Below are 22,520 nucleotides of genomic sequence, written 5' to 3' on the forward strand. Positions count from 1 at the left end.
AAATTACATTTAGTAAGAGATATTTTGAATTAGAGTATGATAGAATAATGCATAAAGTCAAAATATTAAGAATTAGAATTTACATAGGGATCGAGCTTTACTTAGATGAATAATTCAAGAATTTTTTAGGAAAACTTTTATTTGTCCAAATATAAAAGGAGCATGCCTGCATAAGAATGTGCATCTTGTTAGAGATGGTCAAATAGTCAAAAAGGACATTGTATGATCATATTTTTTAAAGTAAATTGGATCTGATTGTATGATTATAAGAAATTATCCTCTTTTGGAATTTATATCAAGGGGTTCACCTAATAGAAATGCAGTAAACCATGTGCATTCAAAAAGAGGTGTTTTTTATTTAACTTTAGGAATTTATTTGGCAAGACTACAATAAGAGGAGAGATTTCTTAATTCAACATTTGAAAAGAATATGTTTGTTCATAGGTACATAGGGTGGTTTTATTGGGGGGGAGATTTTCATTGAGGGATCTCCTAAATAGACGTTGATCATACGTGATACATAAGGTTTCTAGTAATTTATCCCTTTATGGATGGTTAGAGGCCTCAAGTGTTATTCTTGGATCCCACATTAAAATATACTCAAAATTTGTGGGACCTTTCTCCTTGATTTCAAAATAGAGACCATTATTTATAAGAACAATGTGGTTCACTCTCCATTCTATAACCATGCTTTGGATATCTATAACATCTAGCATGCATATACAGACAATATTAATATTTACCACTTATCCATGACTTCTTAATATCTTAGAGTATTTTTGACAAATTAATTACACCCAAGTGCCAAAAGATAAGAAGAATAGGTTGTATTCCAATAGTGAAAATCTCTTTATGCTTGGGTATACCAAAGAACATAATGCTTTAATTCAAAGCTATTCATTGCAGGAAATTAGTTCCTATGACATGATATCTAACATAAAAGTAAAACAAACTACATGGCATTATGGTGATAAAAGCCATGAAAGAGGGTAAACTACCACACGAATGAAAACATGCTAAAAATGAAAAGGACCTGTAAACATCTAGAGAATGTTGGATATCGAAAGGCATAGCACCTATCACTTTTTAAACCATCAAGCCAAAATCAATAAAGCATAAATGATTAATGATAATCCAAAACAAAAACTTCAAGTTGTTTTATATTTGATAGTATTTGACTCGAGATAAGATTAAATTTACATCTGGTAAGAAATATTTTGAATTAGAGTATGATTAAGAATAATGTACAAAGTCAAAATAATAAGAATTAGATTTCACATAGGGATTGAGTTTTAAGTGGAGGAATCATTCTGCAAGATTTTCCAAGGCAAATTATGAAGTTTTTAATGCATGCATGATATAAAGGGAGCATGCGGACATAAGAATGTGCATGTTGATAGAGATGGTCAAATTGTCAAAAAGGACATTGTATGATCATCTTTTTCAAAGTAAATGTGATTTGGTATGTAGTGCATGCAACCTTACACACCGACAAGGGACATCATAGCTTTTCTTTTAAGCTACATGTTACCCACTTAAAAGGTCGAAGCAAACGTAATGTTGTGAGCTTTAGTTGTTTTAGTGCAAACGATTGAAGTAAGACAATTTCATTTAATATGATTATCCGAATCATTCAAGAATTTTCAAGGCAAATTATGAAGTTTTTAATGCATGCATGATATAAAGGGAACATGGAGACATAAGAATGTGCATGTTGATAGAGATGGTCAAATTGTAAAAAAGCACAATTTATGATCATCTTTTTCAAAGTAAATGTGATCTGATATGTAGTGCATGAAACCTTACACACCAACAAGGGACATCGTAGCTTTTCTTTTAAGCTACATGTTACCCACTTGAAAAGTCGAAGCGCAAACATAATGGTGTGAGCTTTAGGTGTTTAAGTGCAAACGATTGAAGTAAGGCAATTTCATTTAATATGATTATCCATGGTACCTAATTAGGTTTTCTAAATTTACAAGTTTCCTTAGAAATATTCAAAAGTAAATAGATGTACCAGATTCCATTTTATTTTTAATGTACCTTGTACTGCTATAGATTTTTAGCCCCACTTTGCACCCAAAACTAATAGTACATTCTTACTAAAGAAGTAGAAACTTTTGTGTGGTTCATAACCCTTCACAATCTCTTTTCTTAGTAATTAGAGAATAGCAATTAGAGACTAGGTCCTTTGCTTTTTAGTTCTATGGAAACCTATTCAAAAGGAAGGAATAATTCTTGATTTTTTAAAATAGAGTAAACAACTTAATATAGGTGTGCAAGGTCTTTACTCTAATTATTGTAGACTTGCCATGTGGATTGCTACTTTTAAATGTGAAAGGAAAGCTATGCAACCAAGAGTAGAGTATGCGAGTTGCCATTTGTGAGGCATCTTCTCTTTGTGAAGAATTCAAAATATTCAAAGTTAATAACCAAGTAGAACATTCATAAAAAAGAATGACATTCCCAGTGACATAGCAACCTTAGTTAAAATAGTAAAGCTATGTAAACATAAATATACATGAATTTGAATGTATTTCCTAACACCATAAACATGTACAATAAAAATTATAAATTCCTAAAGTCCATCATATAAATTGAGAGTTTGCAATGCCATTTCTTAGGTAAACATGCTACATGGGATACCCAAGTGTCTAGCTGCATGTAAGATTTTAGCTCCATAAAAGATGAAAGAATATACATTGGAAACTTTTAAGCTTTGAACTCAGATTCCTCTAATAGTATAATCCCTTTTCTTTCATTCTTGCTCTATGTCCTAATCATAAAAAATTAGGAGTTGAATTTTAATTGTCTTTTAAAATGTGTTATTGTGGTCTCATGATGTCTATAAATATATAATTCATCAGATGGGTGTAATAAAAGGTTTTCATATACATATTAACTCTATAAAGGTCTAAAATTTGTAATAAGAGGTTATACCATGGAGGTTTTAATTGGACTCATGAATGTTGAGTGCATAATCTACTAAGATTTGTAAACAACATTGTGCATGTGGTCTAGTCTAAATGACACCATTTTTATGATCTTTTATTGAATACCCCATTCCTAGAAATCTATCTTAATAGTGTAATCATTAATGCCAAGTGTATTTAAGCCATATGCTCATTAAGAACCTTTAAGAAAGGAAGTTTTTTTTAGTAAAACTCTACCATAGTTTTTTAAATGCCATTTGTAACTCAATGTTAGTCCTTTTGTAGGAGTACTACTTTGCCATATGAGACCTTATCACTTTACTTTGATAAGCTAGGAGGTGCCAACTATGTGTAATGAGTGAGCTTCCACATATCGAATATTGCAACACCTTTTGAAGCATTATAAAGAAAAAGTTGGACAAAGCTTGGGTGGACGTCCACATCAATTGGGCACAAAGACTTATCTCTTGGGTGTGATGCATGCATGAGGACTTTAAAAGGACCAAGTTCCCACTCCAAAATCGACATGCGATCTCCCGACTATCACAACTATTTTTCTGAAATTTCTTACATTGACCTCATGTCCTGTTAATTGGGTGCATCAGGTTGGCACAATGCAGCTGCTCTTGCCACTATCTCAAAGCGCCAGCTTCCTTTAGGGGTCTTTCATTTCTCTCATCGGTAGCATAGAAGGGCAACAACCCCCATGATGCGTCGCTGCCGGCTGCAAAATTGAACGGGTATCACTTAGATGGCTCCTATCTCTCTCTCCCTTGCGCATTTTATCGGTGTGAAAACGCGAGAATAGCGTAGTCGAGAGCTGCTCCTAGCCTTCACGCGCTTCTTTGTCTTGCTTCTAGTAACGAAATCGTTGTACCAACAGCCCGCACAATGTATTATTTATGACCTCGCTTCTCCCTTGATGTGCAGTCAGGATGCGCAGCATTGTGCCAAGCTGCATGCACCAAATGAGCAAGAACAACTCTTGATCGTTCAGGTTCTCGTGGGAGCATGGGATTTCTTTCCGCGTGTGTTTCAGAACGAGCGTCTGAGTGCGCAAAGTGGAGGTATCGCCTGAAGATTACGAGGGAAGCCGAGTCCGAAAGAGAACATCTGCATGCCTTTACAGAATCCAGACTGCGAACGAAACTCTGAGTACGGACTAGTACTGCTTAGAGTCTGCACACATTTTTAGCCTCCTTTTGTTAATGGTGGGTTACTTTAATATGTTTATATCATGTACTAACTTGTTGTTGTTTGTTAATGTTGCTTGATCATGGACTAGTTTCTCTAATTATTGTTGGTAATTTATCAGTACAGACTCGTTAAAGCAAGGAAGTATACTTTGGTAAATTTCCATATGTTTTTTATTTTGTAATCATAGACTTGCAAATCAAGCAACCTACTTATTGTTCCTAAGTAGTTGCTTGTTGCATTGTTAATGAAAATGACACTTCATGATTTTCTCTCTTGGAGAACATTTCTTAGGTGAGCATTCATCCACCTTCATGTCCTAGTATTACCTTTGTGTATCTTCTAAAGCTTTCACCTAATAAACTAAAGTACACTTGGCCATAGATAACCCTCCCTTAGCTCCTTAGTTGGCTTCTATAGTGTGTGCCATATGTAGTTTTGATTAATTTAACATTTTCTTAGATTTTCTAAAGCCTCCTCAAGAGCAAGCTGCAAAAGAATCACTAAACCCTCTTTCACCAAGTTTTCTTGAAGGTACCTTTAGCCTCCTTCTCTGTGTGTGTTCTAGGTTTGCAAGTGCCATCTTTGTGGTCTTATTATGCATTTCACAATAAAGTTTTTCAAGTGGCTCTTCAATTATCGAAGTTTCATGTAAGATAGGCATTGATCCTATAGTGGGCATGCTCTAGGAGATCTTCCTTCTAAAGATTTTGTTGATACTTGCTACATCTCCTCCCTTGTGAATGTGTTTGTTGTAGGCATTAAGTGAGAAGCCTAGGTGATATCTATGATCTATTTTCTTCTTTTGTTCTGTTTGATTTTCGTAGCACTTCTTATAAGTGGGTTTATTAAATTTTTAGAGGTTTTGTACCATTTATGTCCTAAAATATAAGTTGCAGTTTGAGTATCATTTTGGATCGAGTATCTTTGTATTTTGCTCTCTTCTCTATCTATGAGTGTTACAATATCAAGTATTATAATTTGTGATTCTGTTGAGAGGTTTGGATAAGCATTTTAGGGATTGTATGTTATGTTCATTGTAGGTGGGCAATGGGCTTTAGCTTAAGGTACTAACTTGCATCATGCTTCATTGCAATAGAATTATATCTCGTTTAGCTAAAGCTAATTGTTTAGAAGTTTCATGAAGTTGTAAAGATGTTTTCATAGTGGGGAGTTTGATAACTTTACGTAGACTCGCTCTATTATTTTCTTTTCAAGTGGTGTGGGCTAGCTCTTTAGGGTGGTCATCTTTGTTGTTAATGATGGTCTTTCTTTATGTTCTAGCTCTCCTAAAATTAATGGTTACTTTTATTTTTCTCTTGTTGGTAGGTTGAGGCAAGCATGTAGTACTTAAGTATCCAGTAGTATTTGCTTTTGCAAAATGTTTTGGCTTCTCATGGTTCAATGAGCAGTGCTGTCAAGTAGTTAAACATATCATGGTTTTGTGATCAACAAGCTCAAAGCGCTTTCTTGGCATGCATGCTATTTCTAGTATACTTCCATCTCACATTCTATCCTTTTTTTGGGGTAACTTGAGTTCTATATTTTCAGAGCGACCATTGTATTCTCAATCATTGACGTGAGCTCTGACAAACGTATTCTCCCGAAGTATGATGGCAACGTCTATAATCGTCAACGGCTTCCCTTCTAGCCAACGATCTGTTCCTTTGTTTCAAGGACACGGTTTTCCTGGTTGGAAAGTGAAGATGTTATTCATACTCAAAGGTGATAATATTTTAGATATTGTTCTTGGTGATCTCGTTTGTCCATCCCAACCTGTTGATGCAACTCCAAATCATGCTCTTGTGAGTCAAGGCCCTCTCTTTGAGCAATGGAGATTTGACTCTACTGATTGGCGTTCTCATGATAAAGCAGCTCGTCAATATATTTTATCTGCTCTACATGATTCTCTTATGCTGGATGTATTTGCCCTTTCTTCTTCTCATGCAATATGGGAATATCTCGTTTCTACTTTTGAGAAGAAATCTGTCACAGAGATTCTTTATCTTCATAATCTTTTGAGCACTCCATACAAAGTTGGAGCTCCTATGACAACTCATATTGACTCATTCAAGAATATCATCAATCAACTTGCTGCTACTGGTGCACCTGTTTCACGAATTCAATTGGTGACCTATCTTCTCGACACAGCCCAGGATCCATTATATGATAATATTGTCACCATCCTTTCCAACCAAAACGAGATTGATTTTGATCAAACATGTATTTCTTTGATTGAGTACGCTCAACAACGCAAGCGTCGTAAAGTTCCTCATGAATATGTCATGATAACAATGGATGATGCAAATTCAAAGATAGCTTGTGTTGCTCGCAAGTGTCCTTTCCCCAAATATGGACATGGTGGTCATCCGTATAGAGGTGTCAATTCTTCTCATCTCAAATATCCTGAGAAACATTGTTCTTACTGTGATAAGCATGGTCATGTTATCTTTGATTGTTGGGCTCAACAATATGATGAGGAATATGGTGTTACCACTAAGCAACCCTGTTTATCCAATAATTTGCCTTGCGAATATTGTGGCAGAAATCATCTATCCTTTCGGTGTTACAAGAGGCGTTATGATTGTGAACATACTCAAGCATATGCTGCTCAACAACAAGATGCCCATATGTAACAAGAGGCAAATCATATCTGTTTTGATGTCTCTACAGAAAGGATACTTCATGTTCGACACGGTCTCACTTTTATTGTTGATTCTGGTGCTATTGGTAATATGACATATCAATCTCAATGGTTACATAATTATCATGCTCTTCCTCACAAGAAATTGGTTTATCTTGCTGATGACACTACTTGTCAAGTCATGGGTGTTGGTGATTTATATCTTGGCACCTTTTCTTCAACAAGAGTCTTGCGAGGCATTCTCCATGTCCTAGATCTTTAGAGAAATCTTCTTTTTGTTGCACAACTTGTTGATCTTAGTCTCTTTATTGGCTTTGACCACACATAGTTTCGGATTGAAAAAGATGGACATACGATAGCAACTGCTCCTCAGAATGGTAACCTCTTTCAACTTTCTTTAAATGATGATATTGCTAATGTGGTTATAGCCCCTGGTGATCTGGACTGCAAGCTATGGCATAATCGTTTTGTTCATTCAGATTTTCCCAAGCTACTTGCTATAAATCATCATGATCTTGTGGATGGTATGAATCTCCCAGCTCGTCCTCACATGGGCCTTTGTGAATATTTCACTCTTGGCAAGCATCATCGAAAACCCTTTCATGCATCTACTTTAACTCATTCATATGCTTTATTGGATCTTGTTCACACTGATATATGTGGACCTTTTCCTCCATGCAAGTCTTTCTATAGGTATTTCATCACTTTCATTGACAATTGGTCAAGATATACAACTACATTTCTCTTTCGACATGAGTCAGAGGCCTTATTAGTATTCAAGCAATATAAAACTGCTGCAGAACTTCTCATGGAGAGCGTAAGAATCGCAATTCTCTTGATGCTATGCGATGTATGCTTCTTCATTCTAGATTATCTCAAAGCTTTTGGGCAAAAGCATTTTTGACAGCCATCTTTGTGCAAAATCATCTTCCTACAACTGAACCTTCTAGTCAAATACCCAATCACAGCTTGGACAGGGGAGACTCCTTTTGTCTCACATTTTTGAACTTTTGGTTGCATTGCTTAAATTCATGTACCAAAAGAGACACGGAAAAGCTAGATCTTCCTAGCAAAAAGGTCATATTGATTGGATATTCTCCGAATTCTAAAGGTTATAAATTCTATAATCCCTCTTCTACGAAGGTGATAATCAATCATGATGCCATATTCAATGAGCAGTTAATGGGAGGGGCCTCAGGGGGTTCACTATGTATAAAGCCTCTATATCAAGTGCGTTCAAGGCCTATATTTAAAGTCCCTAATCTGTAAAAAATGTCATTAATAAAATGTACCCCTTTTCTATACAAATCTGTAAATTTTTTCCAAAACTATTTTAAATAGTCCCTTATGTATATTTATTTCTATAAATTTTAGAAATTAAAAAAATCCTTCTATTGAACTCATGTGAAAGGGTTACATATGATGAGTGACCCCCCCGAGGGAGGGGCATGGTCTACCAAGGATCCATAGGACACTGAGTCCTTACTTTTTGCCTTTCCTTTGCTATTTGATAATGATTCCACTTTTGATGTCATGTTCTTTATTTTGGGTTTTGAGGGTCAAAGGAAGAGCTATTCCCATGCTATCATAGCTGTATTTTTATTTCCAATAATTGTGGGTTCTCTTGTGTTGAACTTTATCAAAATGATGTGACCCAACAACCCCATATGTTAGAATGAGCCCTACCAATTCAGCCCCTTCACTTCCATCCATGTAGTTCTTAGTATGAAAATTTTCTTCCAACAGAGGCTTGCTCTTACATTCGCGATGTCGAATGCTTGGCATAAATCAATGCTTCCCCTCAACCTTTCCTCTTTCCCATGTTGAACTATGATCTCACCTTTGATGTTTATATCTTTATCTTGCTTTGATTCATCTATTTTCCTTTCCCTCTTGTTCTTTTGATGCTAAGAAGTGAATAGAATTAAGCCCCCAAATTCTGTGTCACAGTGCCATCATTATTTTTCTAAGTTCTATCACTCAATTAGGTCTTAACTACTACTAGTAGTGCCAAATCTCGGGGGGGTCACTCATCATATGTAACCCTATCATGTGAGTTCAAAAGAAGGATATTCTTTATTCCTAAAATTTACAGAAATAAATATACATAAGGGACTTTTTTAAATAGTTTTGGAAAAAAATTACAGATTTGTATAGAAAAGGGGTACATTTTATCAATGAAAAAATTTACAGATAAGGGATTTTAAATATAGGCCTTGAATGCACGTGATATAGAGGGTTTAGACATAGTGACCCCCCTGAGTGCCAAATATCAATAAGTGCTAGATAGTACTAAATGCTAAATAGTATTGGGTGCTAAGTATTGTTGTAAATTCTAGATAGTACTAGATAGTAAGTACTAAATAGTAAACACTAAATATGTTTACATAGTACTAAGGGCTAAATATTTTACTAAATGCTAGATAGTACGAAGTGCAAATATTACTAACTGCTAGTTTAGTGCTATTAGTAAGTGCTAATATTACTAGGTGCTAGATGGTACTATTAGTAAGTTCTATATAGTACTAAGTGCTAATATTACTAAGCACTAGATAGTACTATTAGTACTAAATATTAAGTGGTAATATTAGTAAGTGCTAATATTACCAATGCTGGATAGTACTAAATAGTAAGTGCTAGATAGTACTAAATAGGAAGTATTAATATTTGTAAGTGCTAGACAGCAAGTACTAATATTACTAAATAGTAAATGCTTGATCTATAGTACTATTAGTACTAAATAGCAAGTGCTAGATGGTAAGTGTGATATTACTAGCTGCTATATAGTACTATTAGTATTGAATATTAAGTGCTAATATTACTAAGTACTAGATAGTATTGAAGAGTACTTACTAATTGCTAATATTACTAAGTGCTAACAATTATTGAGTCCTAAATAGCACTCAATAAACTGTACTTACTCAGTGCTAAATGTTACTAAGTGCTACATAGTACTAAATAGTGCTAAAATACTGCAAAATAATAGTACACTACACCAAGACAAAGTAAATTGAATAACAAATATAAATTGTTGAAAGCTCCTAACTTATGCATAACATTCTATATACCGACCTTTTGCATGCATCCTCTAGCATACTCCCATTCTTGCATTTTGATATGCATCCCATCATCTCTCTCAGCTCTCTCCATTTCATCAAGTAGCCAATCCACATGAATATCCTTTGGAAGTGCTCTTAGATGTTGAGGGTATGACAAAAGAGATCCGTGGTGTGTACGAAAGAGGGATCTTTCTCTTGGTCTTCTTGCCTTTGCATCCTCATATCTTGTCGCTCATCTTTTCATCACATCACTATTAAACATGCAATAGAGGTTGATACTATTAAGCAGCTCCGTGTCCATTACTTTGCTTGGTCCTTTCTCTCGAGGCACAATAGAGGTCATCCTTAGGTCTTCATCATCTCTCCATAGTTGTGGGAGAGAGCTGTCCACATCAACAAGAAACTTAAAAATATATACAAGTGACTCTTGTAACAACCAACCCTCAGCCATACTACCTTCGGGCCTTGCATTTTGCCTCACAAAACCCTTCAAGTTCTTCATGAAGAAGTTGAGGAAGAACAACCATCATGTATGTACAGTGTCGCATATAGTAATCTCATCCACCAAATGCACTATGAGATGTAGTTGGCTTGTGAGCACAGAACGTGGAAAGGTCTCCCCCACTAACATAACTCGAGCATCTTAAAGCATGGTGGGATCTATTTCCTTTGAGCTCACATACCTAAAAAGAAAAAAGTGCACCATATTAGCAAAAAGAAGACCTTGTGTGCAGCATTGATACGCTTCACATTTTGTATAGTGTAAAGTACCTCACAAGCTCTCCCATCTTGTAAATACAATCCTTCACATCCTTCGATGCACTACGAGAAATGCTAGTAGGTATTATGACTTTTTAGTTGCTTCTACACTCACAAATTTGGAAGGAAAAAGAGATTATGCTAAGTCATACTTACTTGGAGCATCTTGTGCCAATCATGACATTTCAAGCCATATAATTTCTCTACACCTCTTTTCTTGCTTTTATGAAGGCCCCCTTCACAAATTGTAGTGATAGCTTGCTTCACCGCTGCCACCATCTCTAGCTTTGATAACTTCCATGGTGCACAGGGTAAAAAGACATGCCCATTTGGCCTCTCTGGTGGCCAAGCTTCATGCATCGTCCCTATGGTGCGTAGATCCTCCCTTATGCCTGCAGAATCTCATGTCCCATTCAAATGTTCCCAAATGGTAGATGCCACATTCTTGAAGATATGCAGGGGATCAAGCAGGTGATTGATCTTGAGGTGGAACCAATATGGTAGCCGATAAAAGATGGAGTATCTAGACAAAAGATGGTATTAGCATGCAATCTTTGGTTCCATTCAATATAGCACACAATAGTTTACAAACCCTTACTGGCTCATGCCAACTAGTGGAGGAGTCATGGAACCATCCCAAATTCTCATCCAATCTCCTATAGTGAGTGACTATGGGGGGACTTTATTCCAAAGGGCGACATATCTTGGATGATCAGGTGGGAGAAATAGATGGTGGTTCTCATAGATGACCTTATTCATTGTGTCTGCTCATGAAGCAACTAGCAAAGGACCGTAAATAGGACATACATGGTAACCCGATATAGTGAAATCTAAACAATAGACACAATTGCATAAGCAAGGTGGGTTTAGGGTGCCACATTGATTGCCTACTTTCAATTAAAAGTTCAATGCTTACCTGAACACTCACCATAGCCTGGGAAGTCATGCATCGTCCACATCAAGACTACTTTATAGTTGAAGTCTCGTGAATGATGAGGGAGGCATCATGCACCTTGATGCCTCTCCAAAGTATCTCTAGCTCATCAATCAAAGGCTCCAAATAAACATCAAGATTTTTGACTTTGTGTTTCCCTGGAGATAGAAGGGATAACATAATGTCCTTTCTTAATCGCCATAGAGGTTGGAAGATTATAATTCACCAATATCACTGGCCATACACTGTAAGAGGTGCTTTTGAGACCAAATGGGCTCACACCATCCATACCCAATCCAAGTCTCAAGCTCCTAAGTTCTTCCTTGAGGCTTGGCCATGTGTCTACAATATGCTTCCAAGCAAGAGTGTCTGTGGGAGTTCTCCACTTGCCATCAGTTGATCGATGGGAGGAATGCTATGACATGAGTTATGCAATGGATTTGCACTTGAACATATGTTGGATGCGATGGATTATGGGAAAATGTCATAGAACCTTACGAGGCATATCCAAAATTTTGAGATCTGATCTATATCCTGCCTCTTGCCTCCTTATGTGGTCCATGAAATAGAACACAATCATTTACGCACACATGGATGCACTTGTAATCCAATCCTCCATGAGAGCTCACATGTTTCCTTGCCATATATCTTGAGGTCAATAATTTATTCTCCCTTGGAAGCATTTTACACAATAGCCTCCACATGAAGACCATAAATGAGAAGAAGTAATCTAGTAATTAACCCACTAGCATAACTCACCATGTTTGCAAAATAGACTTGAAAGCTTACTTGAGTAATGCATTCAAACTTGCATTGCTCCATCCATAGATGGTTTGCAAGTTTAGTAACTCAAGGGAGGCATGTAGAATAGAGAATGTGCATCCCTCAAACAATGGTGTCGATGTTGTAGTAAAAATATTGTCCTACTTCATGCTATCATCCCTACCTAAGGATTGATGGACAAATAAAACCCGCAGCATATCATCAAACACCTCCTCCTGCATGGCCTCATGAAGTAATGGTGGAGGGCTACTGTCACCATCACTCCATGCATCCATAATGGTCCCTCCTGAAGATCCCACCTCATATCACTGACGCTTCGCTGAGCATAGGGCAACATATGCGGGTGTGGCATTGCACCCTATATCAAATTTAGAAAGGATCATATATCAAACACATGAACACCCATAGGTATCTCAATCAACCTCAATGCTTTAACCCTTACCCGAGATACGGTCGCATCCATTCTCCATACTTTAAGATGTGATGGAGTGTAATTCTACCTACACGATACATGTTTCCTTGACATCGATCACACATACATTTGATTTTTGGCTCCAACCACATTTCTTGATGGTGGATATGAAGGGATTCATCCTCACTAGAGATACTTGTTGAAGATGAAGACATCATACAAATAAAAAACCCAAAAAAATGTGTTCTTCCTTGAGTATTTAATGAGAAAACTCTATTGCACATCTAAAAGCGCGTCTATAGGCATGTCTGTACTATGGAGAGAATCTATAGGCGCATCTAAAACATAGTGTAGATGTGTTGATAGATGCACGGACTATTTTTTAAACCTACATTTGGCTCATTTCCTCACTCCATCGTGCTTGCTTTCCTTTCAATACACAGGTCTCTAAGCATACACACCCAACTCTAGGCACCCACACTCATCTCCAGGCATACACACTCATACCCAAGCATACAAAAGAAGAGGGTGAACAAGGAAGCCACAAGAGAAGAAGGAGAGGAAGCTTTGAAGAAAGAAAAGAAGCTTCCATACCTCTATCCAAGGTAAGTCTCTTGTCAGCTGGTCTTCTCTAAAAGTTGTTCTCTTTAGATTCGTCCTTTGTCATATGCAGGGAAAGGATATTTTTGGTACTGTTGTTTTTTTTTAAGTCGGTCGCATGTCATTTTTAACTGTTTGTCGAAAAGTGTCTGTCGGAGCGCATCTAACAGTGCATCAAATGTTATGGAAAACAGGGTAGCCATGCCTATAGACGCACTCCGACAAACTTTTTTGACATGCATTTTTTCCCTTCCCCTTCCCTTCCCCCTTCCCCTTCCCCTTCCCCTTTCCCCTTTCCCCTTTCCCCTTCCCCTTCTCCCTTCTCCTTCCGTTCTCCCTCTTCCTTCCATTCTCCCATCTCCCTTCTCTTTCCTTTCTCCTTTCCCTTTTGCATGCATGTTTAAGTCAAATTTTCAATGCCTTAAGCATTCATGAGGAAATAAGGGATTGCATGAATGATGCAAATAAGTGATTGCATGAGGGAAATTGGACTACAACATGAGGGCGGGATAAAGAAAGAGGGCATGCATGATCGAAATCTTCTTCCCCTTCCCTTTCCCCTTCACATATCCCTTCTCATTAATTTATTGCCCCTTCTCCTTCCGTTCTCCCTCCTCCTTCCATTCTCCCATCTTGCCTTCCCTTTCCTTTCTCCTTTCCCTTGCATGCATGTTGAAGTCAAATTTTCAATGCGTTAAGCATTCATGAGGAAATAAGGGATTGCATGAATGATGGAAATAAGTCATTGCATGAGGGAAATTGGACTATAGCATGAGGGCAGGATAAAGAAAGAGGGCATGCATGATGGAAATCATGGGATTGCATGCATGATGGAAATCATGGGATTGCATGCATGATGGAAAGAGGGCATGCATGATGGAAATCTTCTTCATTTCTTTTCTGCAGTTCATCATGTGGCCAGGTTTCTCTTTAGGAGCCTTGCCTGATCTTCAAGATGCCATATTATAGCAGTTATATAACATTTTGGGGCACCCTCCCACTCCTCAAGAGTTATACACATACATGATGAGTACTCAAAACACCCCCCAGGAGTCGGCAATATAGACTCCAAACCACCCATACCCACACTAACTAAGATTACTCCTATGGAGTCAAGACAGCCCAGTAGGCAACATAGCCATCGGCCTTCTTCTCGATCATCAGGTGTCCCTTCTCCCCTGTGGTCTGAAGTCCCTTAGCCCCGATCATCAGTACTCCCTTCTCCCTTGCGGCGTTCTGGAGTCCCTTCTCCCCTACGATCAAGAGGCCCTTCTGCCTCGCAGAGCCGCTAGCATACTCCCATGCGACGATCGGGAGCATGGATGGATTTTTCACTTTAGTTTCATTAAGATTAAGCAAAAATTTTATATTGGTATTGAAAGTTTGTATGCCATAATAAAGATAAATGTTTGGAACATGCACCAGGATTTGAAACTTTTATGGAACAAAATTTAAAGTTTTGCTTGGATTTATATCTTTTGCTCCAAAAATATGAAGAAAATATATAAAATCATATGATAGTCTATAAATATTGTGAAACAAAAAAAATTAGCCCATAACACTTTTGCAAAGATTTTATATTATTATATAAGTATAGCTTCGATAAAAACATCCATGGTCGGGAGTCCCTTTTCTAGAGACAAGTGCCTAGCATACTAACTTGTCACGATAGGGTAGCAGACTTAGTAGCAAGGAGAGAACTGGGGGATGCATGGCACAACACTTTCGGGGTAATGGTGGGGGCGAGGAGGATTCAGATGATGTAGACGTGCCAAAGGGTGATGGTATGATCTTCTATGAGATCACTCAAAGAGGAGGCATCTTGATGGATGCATGAGAGAAGGCCATCATGGCCTTCATGTGCTCTGTAGTTGCTAAGAACTATAGAGATTGCTTTATTCCATACAAATAGCAACAAGAAAGGCTGGTTGATTTGACCATCAATGTTGTATGTTCTAGGTATCCCAATCCCCCCAATGTTGAATTCACAAAGCAATGGGCAAAGTCAAAGATTACCATTATACTTGGCAATAAAAGATCTCTGCTTAAGAGGTAGGCATTAGCCAAGATTGCCAAGAGAAAGGGAGGTCAACCACCAAGGGACCAGCCCCACACCACTCATAGGTGTGAGTGGAAGAAAGCAATGAAGGCAGCGAAGGTGGACCCCAGTCTGCAGCATGTGGAGGCACGAAGGATCCAAATGGAGCAATATGGAAACGTGCATTTTGGAGCAGGGGGCATTGAATCATGGGAAGCCCAATTTGTAAGTATCAATCTCAAATTATATTGTGTTTATGTGGTTTATTAGGAGGTTGTTTCTTTGTACCAACCCCTCCACAAATTATGTCATCTTGCAGCTTGATATTGTGGATAGGTACGCTACTCTTGTGGAGACATCCTACCATCATGGACATCGCAGAGGAAATACATGGAGGCACTTCTATGATGAGGGGTTGATTACTGAGAAGTAGTATATTCGGGCTACTAAAGCACGCCTCCAGGTATTTAAAAGTACTTAAATAATGTCAATATTGTAATTAAAGATTTAATTTTTCATACATTGATACATGTTCCTCGTTTACAGACCCCTGGGGATATTCAAGAGGAAGAAGGCGAGGATACCGAGGAAGAAGAATGCGATGAGGAAGGCGACAAATAATGTGATGAAGAAGGGAGAGAGGATGCATATGACTTAGATTGGGAGAAAGCATGCTACGGTGTCTAAAAAAGTACTCTTTTTGGCAAAGGTTCTAGCATAGATATAGTACTAAATTGTGTACTAAAAGGCACTGACAGTTGGATTAGATTTCCACATATTGAGGATACCACGATCTACAATCTGCAATCCACTCTCATTTGAGGATGACTTCCCTGCACATCAAGGAATCCGTGATCTGCAATCTACTCTCAATTGACTCTCTTCTCTCTCATGGAATCACTCACACATGTTTAAAACCATTGATAGTCGACTCTCTTCTCTCTCGTGGAGTCATGTCTCTGTCCTTGCAATTATCTCCGCTCATCTTCACTAGAGGTCCAATTCTCTCTCTCTCCCCAACTCTCTCCATTCCCTGTGCAAACTGGCTCTCCCCTTCTCTCATTAAATCCCTCTCACTTTGGACCATATATTCTCTCTGGCACAAAAACCAATTATTTTTGAGTGGTTCTACAGATCTCTCTCTCTCTCTCTCTAGAGATCTTTCTCTTTCTCTCTCTCTCTCTCAAGATGACTTTCTCATACAGTAAGATTGACATGCATGTTTTGATGTATTGTCTTCTTGTATCATTCATTAATTTATGATTTATCATTGAAATACGGTTGTGTGTAGGATGGAGAACTCCACACTAGAAGTGCCACACCATGAAGGGAACTCGCTCAATGCATTACCACAGCATTGCTTTGAAAGGAACATGAGACAGTTGACATTAATAGTTGTGCGACATTTTAAGCATACCACAAAGAACTTGGACTTGAGAACGAAGGCTAACATTTTGTCTAAGGTTATAAAACATTTAGATATGAAAGAGGTTGTTGATGAGACAAATTTTCAAAGCCAATCCATATCAATGGCAATACTGGATAATCTAAAGACATCATTGACTCTTGTGAAAAGAGTAGAAAGTGCTGATAAGTTAGCTGCTGTGAAGAGAGTAGCTCTCCACATGATTGCAAACACTTCAGCATTTTAAAAATATAGTGATAGCAAAGTAGCTAATGCCCTTGGAATTCAAGCATGGAATCTGAAGAAACATTGTGTGGACATAAAACAAGCTTCCTTCAAATGGGCAGATGGAGATCGAAAGCATAGACATAATTCCTTGAGTTGTGAGGTTGTTCAATATGTTGTCCAGTTCTGGAAAGACAACACCAGGGTTTCCCCAAACAAGAAGGATGTTTGCAGGCATAGGCTTGGCCCAAAAAAGTATGCAATACATCCCACCCATTTCTTGGAGCTCACAGAGGTGCATCTTCCATCTTTCAACGAAGCCCAAGTTACACACTATTATTTGGTACGCTTTACAACTATTTAGAATTGTCAGGGATAATATTAGTATTGTTCAAATGTAAAAGCTAACATTTAACATTGTAACAGACTCTATATGAAGCAAATTTAGCACTAAATCATAGAATCATAGTACTAAATACTACACCGAGGACTTAATACGTTTATAGTATAGACCATATTCTAGAAATCGATCTTAGGAATAAAGATAGGACAAAATAGAATTGTTTGCTCTTTCAAGTTAGTTATTATGACTAAATACAATACTCATTATGACTAAATAGTACTATTTAGTGTTAATTAGTAGTGTGTGATGTTAGAAATTGTTTGTATTAGAGAAGGACTTCGAGCGTAATTATTCTCTCCTTGCACTAACCCTACTACTAGTTCTATTTAGTACTATCTAGTACTATCCCTTGCACCAACCCTGCTACTAGTACTATATAGTACTATTTAGATATCGTTCTCTTCCTTGCCTTAATTCTGCAATTACTACTATTAGTTCTATTTATATGGTGTGAGGGCAAGCTTTTTTGGACACAACGGATTGATGATAAGAGAAACACACAAGATTGCGGCATCATTGCTAGCTTTTAGGGAGCCAATGGAGCCATGGATGATTATTGTGGCATAATCCAAGATATTATTTAGCTTGACTTTCGACGCTTCTTTGTGTATGTTTTGGATGTCAAGTGGTTGGAGGATGTGGTGGAAAGAGGCCCTAATGCAACAATCAAATGCCATGCAAGTGGCTTTGTAACTATTGAATCCACAAAGTTTTGGCAAAGCAAGAAGGACACACTAGTACTACCACAACAATGTGAATAGGTATTGTACACATATATAAAAATACTCACTTTTTAATATTTGATACCTTCGATGCAAGGAAAATAACATGATTGTATTTGTGTTTGAATTAGGTTGTCTATCAACCAATGGTGGATAATAATAGGTGATGGCATGTCATACCTATTACACCATGTTCCAAAGTGATCTATATTACATTTACTAATATGGAGCATATGGAGGATGATCATGGCCATGGAGGTGATAATGATCGTGACACAAGAGAGGAGGAGGATCATGAGATAAGAGATACAGATATTCAGGCAATTACCCATGAGGATGAGCCTACCATTGGTGATACTGATTTTGATGAGCACAGTAGCACAAGTAGTAGTGGGCTGAATGTATCTATAGAGCTCAACATTGGTTTGGATTTTGAAGTAGATAGCTTGGCAAGGGTTGATCTCATTGAAAATGAGATTGAACAGCCCATCATTGATATGATAAAACTATTTTATAGATTGTCTCATTCTCCTCACCTCACTTAATTTTTGTATATGTGGGTTTGCCAAAAAGCATTGATATTTTTATTAAAATTATGTGTTTTGGTAATCATGGGCAATGTTTGGAAAGTAGTGATGCACATTTATCACCCTACAGCAAAATTTTACTCTATGTACTTTTTGCTAGGCATTTATAAATGTGTCTAAATATGCATCTAAAAGTCTATGTGGATGAGCTATTAGATGCATTAATAACCACGCTATTAGACACACTAATAGATGCGCCCATATTTTCACTAATTCTATCTATGCTATAGACATGCCCACTATTTTGTGCATCTATCAGGGGCGTCTATAGTTGTTTTTTCTTGTTGTGTCCACACAACTTCCATGCATATATATTAGATTTTGTAAATTCTTTAAATCTCAAATCATTTGTTAGTATTTTTAAACTTAAAAATGGACATGAAAATAAATTCCACACTGACATAACTTAAAATTTTTATACACAAAAATATGAAGCGCCATGTGCAATTGCCCCCTCTTCGAAAAACTCTATCCTCAAAGTTTAAAAGAAGGAAACTTGGTAAGAAGTGAATCTAAATTTACTCAAGTAGCATCCTCTATAGGATATACATCCCATTTTACTAAAACTTCTACTATGGTTATGTTCCTAAGTTGCTTCATTTGTCTATTCAAAACAAGTGAGGTTCAACCTTCAACGTTCCATGTTTTTGAATTCTAGATGTGTCTTGCAAAACATGAGAAGGATTACCAACATAGATTTTCAATAAGCTCATATGAAGAACACGATGTACTTTAATGTTCTTAGGTAATTCAAGTTTGTAAGACAATGTTTCCACTCGCTTTAAGATTTGAAAGGTCTTGCAAGATGAGGTGAGAGCCTTCTATCTCTTCCCCTCAATATTATGGGTTTCTTCCTCGATCTTTTTCAGCAAATACCAAGAATGTCTTACAGCTTTGTGTCATTCCTCTTAGCAATTTCATGGCTGAGATAAGAAAACCTTGAATATCGATTTCCTCTCCTCGAATAACTTGATTTCTACCATCATAGGAAGTGTGAGGGGAACTTTTATGCCATAGACATGGAAAGGTGTGATGCCATTAAATTGTATGCAAGCCCCATTAAAATTCAAGGCTTTAATTATTCACCTGCAACCCATCGAAACAATCATCAAGGAGCCACTGCGGCAAGTGATAATTAACTTATACACTCTACCTAATTTGGCAGAAAAATACATCCTTTAGCTACCTCAAACAACCACTGTTGCATGAGCTAGACCACCACAATGGCCTTCATTCTACTTAAGCCTCCACTATTCCATTTCATTCACCATTTTTGACTCCTATCACTGTTTTGTCTAATTATTCTTTCACCATTTTTGACTCCCTTCACTATTACCTCTCGACCTTTCTCTGTTGCACTCTTTTTGCAACTTCTATCACCCCTCACAATGGATCCCTCCCAAACGTGTCATCTTGCTCCTCCATCTATGCATAATATGAGCTCCCCACCCAGTCATTCCTATCCTAATCTTGAGATCGTGACATACAAGAGCCCCTAAACGTAGTATTAGAAAGCTCGATTTGGATTCTCTTTGCAACTTCACCAAGTGGATAGATGAAGTGAATGTGATGGATGGATACATTGAATGTCAAAGTTAGTAGATTAATATTATGAAAAGAATGATTGAAAAGGGGCTAGGCATTCTATGGCGATTTAAAAGCACAATTTTTGGAGAAGTTCTGGAAGAGATCAACTATTTCTTATTTAAACCCAAATGCTCAGATTAGTGCAGATGGTGGAGTTAAGTTCTCGAACTTTCCAACTTATGTTCAGGATGTGTTGAAACAAACAAGGAAGTGTTTTCTTAATATGAGAGGAACCATGAAGTTTTGGCATGTCCAAGCAGTAGTAGAGAAATTGAGCAAGTGTACAATCTCTTATTCAAAGGAAATCTCTAAGATCATGATGACTAACTTGAGGAATTGCAAGGATTTCAAATCCAAATTGTCATCTCAGTCAAAGCAAAGACAATGCATTGTGCTAGAGAATGCTCAGAGAGGGTGCAGAAGCCAATGTGGAGGAGATAGAAGCAAAGGACTTGTAGGCACAAGAGCAAGCTCAGGCCTCTAAAAAAATGTCCGAGATAGAAAAACATAGAATAGAAGAAGTAGATAAGTGCATCAACTTTTTGCATCAGCAGCTTGATGACATTATAATGGATGGGGACAAAGTAGAGCACAAGCTAGAAGGGCTGAAAAAAGTTCTTGAACATCAGAGAGTTGGCAATGAGATTCTTTACGAATGGATCTAAAAAATGCAAAATGCATTGAACATTGATAAAGATGACATGATAGAGTAACTAAAAAGGGATAATGTAGAAAGCATAGCATTGATGTAGGAGCTGCAAGAGAGCTTCAAGTTAAGGATGTAGATCAAATAGAGAGCAGCCATCATGGAGGAGACAAAGAGAATGTGTAATTTTACCAGGATATGTATGAGTACACAAAATTGGATTATGCTAGGGCTATGTACTAAGCTTTCCATGGATTTTGAAAGTTATGAGAAGCAATCGTCTATCCTATCTAAAACCCAATGAAGAGTGGATCTCTTGGAACATGCCTAAAGACACTCCTACTACACAATTTGACTACGCTCAATAGCAACTGATAGAATTAAATAGCAATGACTGAGCATTAAGTGGAGGTGTTGTAAGAGAATGTCCGCACCCTCGGAATGAGGCAAGAAGAGATCAAGAAAGAGATTGCTAGTGTACAGGGTCAGACTGTGGTATTAACTGCCGCAATAGGTAAAGAAGATGACTACCCTCTTGAGATGTGATAGGGTAAGAAGTGCACGGTTTGTCATCTTCACATCATAGATGAATGCATCATCTAGTCCTAATACGGCCATGCTATGCATGAATTTTTATTTGGGATGTTTGTGTATGAAATCTCACTTTATATATATCCATGCTATGGCCTCCCACTACCCACATCATGGAAAGATAATTTATGCCTACCTCCTGTAGCTACCCCTAGCGAGAATAGTAGAAATTGCGAGGTGGGTCCACCAGGAAAAAATAAAGGGCCCCGACTAGTCCTCTGAAAGAACACTACAAGGATAGGTCCTTTTTTGACGAAAATACTGACGCTTTTTACACTAATTTTTTTTTTAAACGGGCACAAACGTCGTTATTAACGCCATTATAAATGTCAAAAAAGAACGGTCACTATATAAGCGTCGCTATATAGCAACATTGTTAAACGTCACTATATAGCAACACTGGTAAACATCACTATATAGCGATGATTAATAGAACTTTAAAAAAAAGCATTAGTGGGGCTAAACAGGGCCATAGCAAGCCCTGTTTTACCCCACTAATGTTTTTTTTTTTGGTAATTACAAAATGAAGTTTATTATTACAAAATTTTCCTTGCAAAAAGGATGATATAAAATCGCTCAAATGAAATGATCGAGCAACAAAAGCATATACATGTCGAAGATATACAACATTGTTTGTTACAAAATTACCCGTTCGAAAAGGGTGATACAAAATTGCTCAAACGAGCCGATATACAAAATGATATACATGGCGAAGTATATGCAAACTACTACTACTACTACTATTACTCATTCGAATCATCGTCATCATTCTCCTCGTCCTCGTCTTGCTAGCCTGATCCTTGGTCCTTGTGAGTTGCGCCTGCTCCTTGACCCTCATGAGGTGCGCCTGATCCTTGGCCCTTATGATCGCTCGCCTCCGGTGGCGGGACACTCGAGCTTTGACCCTAAGAGTGAAACCATATTAATTGAAAAGTAGATTGGAACTTAAAGAATAAAACAATTTAAAAAGTGAGATTACAAGTAGGAGTAGACTTATA

The sequence above is a fragment of the Dipteris shenzhenensis genome, chromosome 22, assembly GCF_047967505.1.
Source record: "Dipteris shenzhenensis isolate YYH24624 ecotype China chromosome 22, Dip_SZ_1.0, whole genome shotgun sequence".
Taxonomy (NCBI): domain Eukaryota; kingdom Viridiplantae; phylum Streptophyta; class Polypodiopsida; order Gleicheniales; family Dipteridaceae; genus Dipteris; species Dipteris shenzhenensis.